Here is a 9,133-nt window from a genome sequence, read left to right on the forward strand (position 1 = left end):
CCTAAGAACTTCACAGTAAGAATGTATTGGGAGACAGGACCTTTTAAGGAGTGATAAAATTTAAATTAGGCCAACTGGGTGATCCTTAAACCAATATGACTGGTATCCTTATGATAAAAGGGAATTTGGACAGGGGCACCTGGGTGGCTCAGTCGTTAAGCGTCTGCCTTCGGCTCAGGTCATGATCCCAGAGTCCTGGGATCAAGTCCCACATCGGGCTCCCTGCTCGGCAGGGAGCCTGCTTCTCCCTCTCGCACTCCCCCTGCTTGTGTTCCCTCTCTCGCTGTGTCTCTGTCAAATAAATAAATAAAATCTTAAAAAAAAAAAAAAAGGGAATTTGGACATACAGAGAAACACCTGAATCTGCTTGGACCCAGAGGAAAAACCTTGGAGGAAAAACTGAAAAGGTGGCCACATGCAAGCCAAAGAGGGAGACCTCAGAAGAAACCAAACTTGTCCTCACTTTGACCTGCAATTCTAGCCTGCGGCATCCCACAGAGGAACACCGGGAAAGCATCACATTTGGGCCAGGAAGCAGAAGCAAGAGAGGGGGAAAGCCTAGTCAGAGCCTTTATTGCAGTGTCCTGAGGAAAGACAAGGCAGGGCAGGATGAACAACTCAGAATCGGTGAGTGGGCCCTCATCGTCTGGTACCTGGTCCTGGGTTGATTTCGGGCAGTGGAAATATTGGCTTCGTGTGCTAGACCTTGAAAAAGATGTTTGGGGGTCTGGACTCTCTCTTTGTAAATCTGCATAAAACAGGTGCCTTTGTAAAGCCCTTTCCTATTTGTATGAATAGGTTAGTCATGGCAGAGGCAGCCTCTCGCTCACCAGCAAGGTCACAAATGTCAGAGCACCAAGAATACAGAAAATAAAGTAAATGTAATAGGCCCTGTGATGAATGGATTTCAAATACAGAAACACAAAGGCTAATAAAAAAAAAACACACAATTAGGGGCGCCTGGGTGGCTCAGTCGTTAAGCGTCTGCCTTCGGCTCAGGTCATGGTCCCAGGGTCCTGGGATCGAGCCCCACGTCGGGCTCCCTGCTCCACGGGAAGCCTGCTTCTCCCTCTCCCACTCCCCCTGCTTGTGTTCCCTCTCTCGCTGTGTCTCTGTCAAATAAATAAATAAAATCTTTAAACACACACACACACACACACACACACACACACACACACACACAATTAGAACAGAGCATTTGTCAGAAAAGAAAACAGGTACTGTGGGACCTTCTTTCCTGTTCTGAACAACTTCACCCCTCCTCTCTTTCCTGCATACTTATCCCCAGACTGGATGTGCAATTCTAGGTCCCCAGTGAAGCCCTGGGCTGACATGAGACAGAGAGAGACAGATCCTATAGAGGGGGGAAATCTCTGGCTCTCAGGGGTGGCCTCTGGATCCTGGAGGTAGCACTCATCACTGTCCCCGGCTCGAGGTAAGAGGGAGGCTTCTGGTCACTAATGAGTCCGTCCATGGCCTCTCCCTTGTCCTGGGGCCACTGCTGAGCTGACCTCCTCCAATGTTTGCAGTTCATGTGTGCACTTGCTTCTTCCCTAGGATTGGGCCAAGGACTGTCTGGCTCTCCCAGGTTTCACTATCCCTACTGTTCACAGTGAGAGCTCTGGCTGTGAGTGGATTCGGACTTTTTCAGAGGCTGATTCTGATGTGCTTTTGGAGAAGGAATTTCCAGTCTTTGCTCTCCTGGAGTGAAGTCACTGATATATATGCCTGAGCTTGCCCTTTCCATGGCAGGAATGGATTATTTTGTGCTCAAATACTTCTGCTTTATGTTTGAAAGGATCATGGGAACTCTTCCCTTTGGAATGGAAGATCCTAGTTCTGCATTCTGTCCTTAATATCATCCTAATTTCAATCTTTGTACAATCATCTGTCCCTTCAGTTGGGGCTGAATTCTTATCCTGGATCTTTGGAACCTACAGCTTTGGGGTATTGGGGTCCAATTACAAGGGGGGTTCCCTAAGCCCTCCACAGGGCTCTAACAACACCTGGGATGCTAGCAGATTTCTACCAAATACAGTCTGGAGATGAGCCAGTGAAACACTAAAAGCCAAGTTGCTGAGGACAGCCCTGTAGTGGAACCACTTTGAAACTGGTGCTGGGACTCCACCTCCAAATTTAGCTTCAACTCACCATCAAAACAGCTTGTGGGGTACCGGGGTGGCTCAGTTGGTTAAGTGTCTGCCTTCGGCTCAGGTCATGATCTTGTTTTTTTTTTTAATTTTTATTGTTATGTTAATCACAATACATTACATCATTAGTTTTTTTTTTTTTATTATTTGACAGAGAGAGACACAGTGAGAGAGGGAACACAAGCAGGGGGAGTGGGAGAGGGAGAAGCAGGCTCCCCACAGAGCAGGGAGCCCGATGCGGGGCTCAATCCCAGGACCCTGGGATCATGACCTGAGTCGAAGGCAGACGCTCAACCGACTGAGCCACCCAGGTGCCCCTACATCATTAGTTTTTGATGTAAGGTCATGATCTTGGGATCCTGGGATCAAGCCCTGCGTCAGGTGCCCCACTTAGTGGAGTCCGCTTCTCCCTCTCCCTCTGCCACCCACCTGTTTGTGCTCTAATAAGTAAATAAAATCTTAAAAAAAAAACAGCTTGTTAAAAATGACTTTCCTACTACATTGGCAACCAGCATTCATGGTGGAGGAGACCATGGTGTGGTTACTGGAGCCCTTAGTGGCTCCTGATCCCCATTTAACTTCTGAAAGGTTTCCACCATGCCTTAGGTCTTCTCTTAATGTAAGCTAAGGATCAAGGGACCTCTCAGCCTTAACTTCTTCCCTGAACTTCTAAAATTCTTGTTGCCTTAGGTGTTGCTATTCCTTAGCTAGAGTCTGTTGTTCCCTGTACAGCAAACAAATCTGTCTTCCGCCCCAAACATGACAGTCTCCCTATGATCTAAGGCTTTTTCCTATAGAACATCTATGAACTACAGTCCACAATAAAAGCTGTCCATGCCATTCCCCGAAAGACCTGCACATGCATGGGAATCCATGCAGAACTGCCCCAAACAATATCCACCCCTCACTACTGTATTCACGCTCACCTGATATGCCCATGAGTACACTGCTGGGAAACCACTCTGGTTCATCTCACTGTGGAGCTAGCACCAAATCCACTCAATTTCACTCAAAAAGCATTTGATGAAACTACTGTTTTCAGGATGCTAGGCATCAGAATGAGGCCAAGCTGCTGTATTCACCCCCATTCTGCCTACGTGTGTCCCATACTGAAGCGGCTGATGAAACACCAACGTGCATCAGTGTCCTCCTTTGAATGGCATGTGGCTTCTTTTTACATTCATTGTTGACTTTTCCAGAATGAGGAATGAATTAACAACAGGATACTGTACAAAAACATACAATTTGTTTTTTTCTGGTGTGATTAAAGGATTTTATGTTCCTTATCCAGGAAAAGCAGAGCCTGGGTATAGTAGAGTCTTGACTCATGAGCAGGAAGGGGCTGACAGTTGGAAAACACACAGAAATCACCACAACAGTATTCACCAGCCACCATTTGGGATTATAAAGAAGACCAATACAAGCATGAAAGATGGAGGAGAGTAAGTAAAACGACACAAACGTGGTCACCAGGATAAGGGTGGTTTGGGTGACTCTGGGCTCAGCGGAGGATCTGGGGAGACATCATTAGTCCTGTGAATGTGTTGAAACCACTGCCTGTGCCTGTGCAGGATGAAAACCATGGAGCCACTGGCCCAGATCATGAGCCCGGAAAATGAAACTTCAGAGAATATTATCAATAGTGCATAGAGCGGGGCTGTGACTGTCTCATGATCTATAGTAAAACAGTACCGTAAATCTCCTTCATCTGTGATGTTTTTCACGCTCCATTTATCAGACACATATAACACATACACATGAAAAATTAAATTTACAAACATGTACATGACCCAGCAGAGGGAGATGGAGAAGCCAACATAACTTTGGGGCTTTAAGATCCTTCCAAAAGGAGTTCATGGGGCTGATCCTGATGGTCTGGAACACACTCAAGAGGCAGGTGCGGCTCAGAGATACTCCCCTGCTCACTCTCTGAACATACAAAAGAAGTTTGCAACCAAATTTACTGAAAAAACTGTTTCAACCCAGAAGCCGCCATTGTCTAGGGGACTCTCTTAGAGAGAAGAACCAAGGAGCTGGAGATGATCAGGTGCTTGAGAATCAAATGGGTGGACCTCACCTTGCATTCAGTGTGGTAGAGGAACAGGTAATGGCAAAGAAGAGATAGTGGGATAGTGGGGCACCTGGGTGGCTCAGTCATTAAGTGTCTGCCTTCGGCTCAGGTCATGATCCCAGGGTCCTGGGATCGAGCCCCACATCGGGCTCCCTGCTCGGCGGGAAGCCTGCTTCTCCCTCTCCCTCTCCCCCTGCTTGTGTTCCCTCTCTCGCTGTGTCTCTGTCAAATAAATAAAATCTTAAAAAAAAAAAAAAAAAGAAGAGAGATAGTGCCCACAATTCCAACTGCCATCAGTGACAAGGAGATTATTCCTATTATCAAATCCCTGGAGGCTATGCTGTCATTCAACGTTTTCCTAAAAAATTATGGCAACAATTACTCCTCTGAGCAACAAGGCCAACTGAAGTTTTGACACCCAGATTCACTTTGTGTGCTCCTGCTCGACTGCCAAAACTACCGGAGACAGGAAGAGATGGAGAGATACCTAGTACATTTCAGGTAAAAGTCAGCAGTAAGGATGAGGGGGTGTTAACCTGGGAGAGGTAATGACAAGTGAGAGTAAATGGAAAAAAAGAATAATACATGATTTTCAGAAGAAGTTGAAATTCACTAGCCCTACTGGAGAAAAGAGAAAACTTGATCACTACCCACACCATAAACCAAGTCAACTGTGAATAGATTGCTAATCTAAATTTTAAAGGCATAATATGTTTTTTAAGAAAAATAAAAAACTGGGCACCTGGGTGGCTCAGTTGGTTAAGCGACTGCCTTTGGCTCAGGTCATGATCCTGGAATCTCAGGATCAAGTCCCGCATCGGGCTCCCTGCTCAGCAGGGAGTCTGCTTCTCCCTCTGACCCTCTTCCCTCTCGTGCTCTCTATCTCTCATTCTCTCTCTCTCAAATAAATAAATAAAATCTTAAAAAAAGAAAGAAAGAAAGAAAAATAAAAAACTTTCATTTGGTCCTTGAACAAAATAGTTCTTAAACAGCACTGAATATATTAATCACATGGTAAAATGATTTTATATTAAGAGGCGGTTCTCATCAAAACACCCCCACCCCACACACAATCTGTAACCAGCTGCCCATTCAATTATTGAATTTATGAGCCAAAAGTCACTGCTATGGCTTTACCAACAGACAAATACGATCTCAACAACGTCCACTATCCATTTCCCTGTGAGGGTCTTTCATCCATATGAGAAGTTGGAGGAACACAGTCCACTTAGCACCACACCTAGTTCTTTTTCTTTTTTTAACTTAAATTCAATTTAGTTAACATATACTGTATTATTAGTTTCAGGGATAGAATTTAGTGATTCATTAGTTGTATATAACACCCAGTGCTCATTACATCAAGTGCTCTCCTTAATGCCCACTACCCAATTACCCCATTCCCCCACCCACCTCCCATCCAGCAACCCTCAGTTTGTTTCCTGTAGTTAAGTCTCTTAATGGTTTGCCTCCCTCTGTTTTTATTTTCCTTCCCTTCCCCTATTTTCATCTGTTTTGTTTCTTAAATTCCACATACGAGTGAAATCACATGGTATTTGTCTTTCTCTGCCTGATTTATTTCGCTTAGCATAGTACCCTCTAGTTCCATCCACATTGTTGCAAATGGCAAGATTTAGGGTTTTTTGACGGCTGAGTAATATTCCATTCAATGAATATACACCACATCTTCTTTATCCATTCATCTGTCAATGGACATCTGGGCTCTTTCCATAGTTTGGCTATTATGGACATTACTGCTATAAACACTGGGGTGCATGTGCCCCTTTGAATCACAATATTTGTATCCTTTGGATAAATACCTAGCAGTGCTATTGCTGGGTCATAGGGTAGCTCTATTTTTAACTTTTTGAGGAACCTCCACACTGTTTTCCAGAGTGGCTGTAGCAGTTTGCATTCCCACTAACAGTGTAAGAGGGTTCCCCTTTCTCTAAATCTTCACCAACATCTGTTGTTTCCTGAGTTGTTAATTTTAGCCATTCTGACCAGACCACACCCACTTTTTTTTTTTTTAATATTCAATGGGACCACACCTACATGTGATACCAATTCAAGTTCAGGGTTCCTAAAACAACACACAGTTTTCAGAATTCTCCAGAAGGACTCAGAGAAGTCACTGAGAGCTGTTGTACTCACCACGATGGCTTACTAATCTGTATCTGAAAGGACAGGTACAGATTAATACCAGACAGGGAAGAAGTGTAATACCAGACAGGGAAGAAGTGTATGGGGTAGAGTCCAGGAGAAGTATGAACGCAGGGTTCCAGTGTCCCTTCTGTGAAGTGAGGGATGCGTTACTCTCTAGACATTGATATTTGACAATACTCATAGCATAATGCCACCAGGGATGTTCACCCAAACCTGGGTGCTCACACTTTTTACTGGAGCTCAATCAAATACTGACTGGATGGCTGGTGGTTATTCTCCTGCTCTAGGGAAGTCTGGCTGATATCTTTTGTGTTCAGCTACTCCAGAAGCAGACCTGACACTGCATGGCCCAAGGTCCCATCATGAATCACTATCAGACTGTCTGTGGCCATGCCCTGAGATAAACAAAGGCAATACTATGAGCATGACATTCCAAGGGGTGGAGATTATCTTCCAGGGTGTGATGGCAAAGGACAGACTCTGTTAAATTTTGTTAAATTTTCCCTAGATCCCCCCCTACTCATCCAATATCCCAGTACAGGAATAGAACCATATGGCTGTCAACCCATTCTGCAAACACACAGGAACATGCACATACATGCTCACGCACTCAGGCACACACACACAGAGTACACAAACTCAAGACTCAAACACACAGAAATACACACTCACATACAGTCTTTCCCATTCTGGCATATAGAGGCTCACACCCGCAACACATGTGCACACTGACCACATACAGACTCACACATTCATACACACTCGCAATACACACCCAAACACCACTGTCCTACTCAATTTCACAAAAACCCTCACAAAGTCACCAGGTGTATGCTTCTCAGAAAAAATGGTGTTTTTTTTGTTCTGTTTTGTTTTTCTGGATTTCAAGTTATATGACAAAGTGGCAGTAATCAAAACAATATGGTACTGGCACAAAAACAGACACACAGATCAATAGAACAGAAAACCTATCCTATAATTCTCTCTTTTTTTTGGTATTATACTCTTTTATTTAGAGTTTAAACTAAATGCAGAGCTCTCCACATCTCCATAACAATTTTTTTAAGTTAAAAAGTATTTTTTTTAAAGTTTTTGATGTAGTGTTCCATGATTCATTGTCTGCGTATAACGCCCAGTGCTCCCTACAGAGGGGCCAACCCATCCCCCCACCTACCTCCCCTCTGAAACCCTCAGTTTGTTTCTCGGAGTCCATAGTCTTTCATGGTTCATCTCCCCCTCCGATTTCCCCCCTTCATTTTTCCCTTCCTTCTCCTAATGTCCTCCCTGCTATTCCTTATGTTCTATAAATCAGTGAAACCATATGATAACTGTCGTTCTCTGTTTGACTTATTTCACTTAGCATCATCTCCTCCAGTCCCATCCATGTTGATGTAAAAGTTGGGTATTCATCCTTTCTGATGCCTGAGTAATATTCCATTGTCTATATGGACCACATCTTCTTTATCCATTCGTCTGCTGAAGGGCATCTTGGCTCCTTCGACAGTTTGGCCACAGTCTGCTGCCATGAACATTGGGGTGCCTATGGCCCTTCTTTTCACTACATCTGTATCTTTGGGGTAAATACCCAGTAGGGCAATTGCAGCGAATATCATTCTCAACGGGGAAAAGCTAAGAGCCTTTCCCTTAAGATCAGGAACATGACAAGGATGCCCACTCTCACCACTATTGTTCAACATAGTACTGGAATCCTAGCAACAGCAATCAGACAACAAAAAGAAATAAAAGGCATCCAGATCGGCAAAGAAGAAGTCAAACTCTCTCTCTTCGCAGATGACATGATACTTTATCTGGAAAACCCAAAAGACTCCACCCCAAAATTACTAGAACTCATACAGCAATTCAGGAATGTGGCAGGATACAAAATCAATGCACAGAAATCAGTTGCTTTCCTTAACACTAACAATGTAACTGTAGAAAGAGAAATTAGGGAATCAATTCCATTTACAATAGCACCCAAAACCTTAAGATACCTTGGATTAAACCTAACCAAAGAGGTAAAGGATCTATACTCTAGAAACTACAGAACATTTATGAAGGAAATTGAAGAAGACACAAAAAGATGGAAAAACATTCCATGCTCATGGATTAGAAGAAAAAACATTGTTAAAATGTCTATACTGCCCAGAGCAATCTATACTTTCAATGCTATCCCTAACAAAATACCAATGGCATTTTTCCAAGTGCTGGAACAAAGAATCCTAAAATTTGTATGGAACCAGAAAAGACCCTGAATTGCCAAGGAATTGTTAAAAAAGAAAAACAAAACTGGGGGCATCACACTGCCTGATTTCAGGCTATATTACAAAGCTATATTACTGAGACAGCGTGGTGCTGATACAGAAGTGGACACATGGATCAATGGAACAGAACAGAGAGCCAGATATGGACCCTCAACTCTATGGTCAACTAATAAGCAGGAAAAAATATCCAATGGAAAAAAGACAGTCTTTTCAAAAAATGGTGCTGGGAAAATTGGACAGCTACATACAGAAGAATGAAGCTCAACCATTCTCTTACACCATACACAAAGATAAACTCTAAATGGATGAAAGACCTCAATATGAGACAGAAATCCACCAAAATCCTAGAGGAGAACATAGGCAGTAACCTTTTTGACATCGGCCACAGCAACTTCTTTCAAAACATGTCTCCAGGGGCACCTGGGTGGCTCAGTTGGTTAAGCAACTGCCTTCGGCTCAGGTCATGATCCTGGAGTCCTGGGATTGAG

General features: G+C 43.7%; 1 pseudogene; it reads right to left on the bottom strand.

Annotated features, from left to right (window-relative positions):
• Positions 1-3,362: 3,362 nt before the first annotated feature.
• The window catches only part of LOC112806753 (vomeronasal type-1 receptor 4-like), an 11,629-nt pseudogene continuing 5,858 nt past the window's right edge, over positions 3,363-9,133 (bottom strand).

The sequence above is a fragment of the Callorhinus ursinus genome, unplaced genomic scaffold (genome assembly GCF_003265705.2).
Source record: "Callorhinus ursinus isolate GAN/ISIS: 27379988/994484 unplaced genomic scaffold, GSC_fseal_2.0 scaffold101, whole genome shotgun sequence".
Taxonomy (NCBI): Eukaryota; Metazoa; Chordata; class Mammalia; order Carnivora; family Otariidae; genus Callorhinus; species Callorhinus ursinus.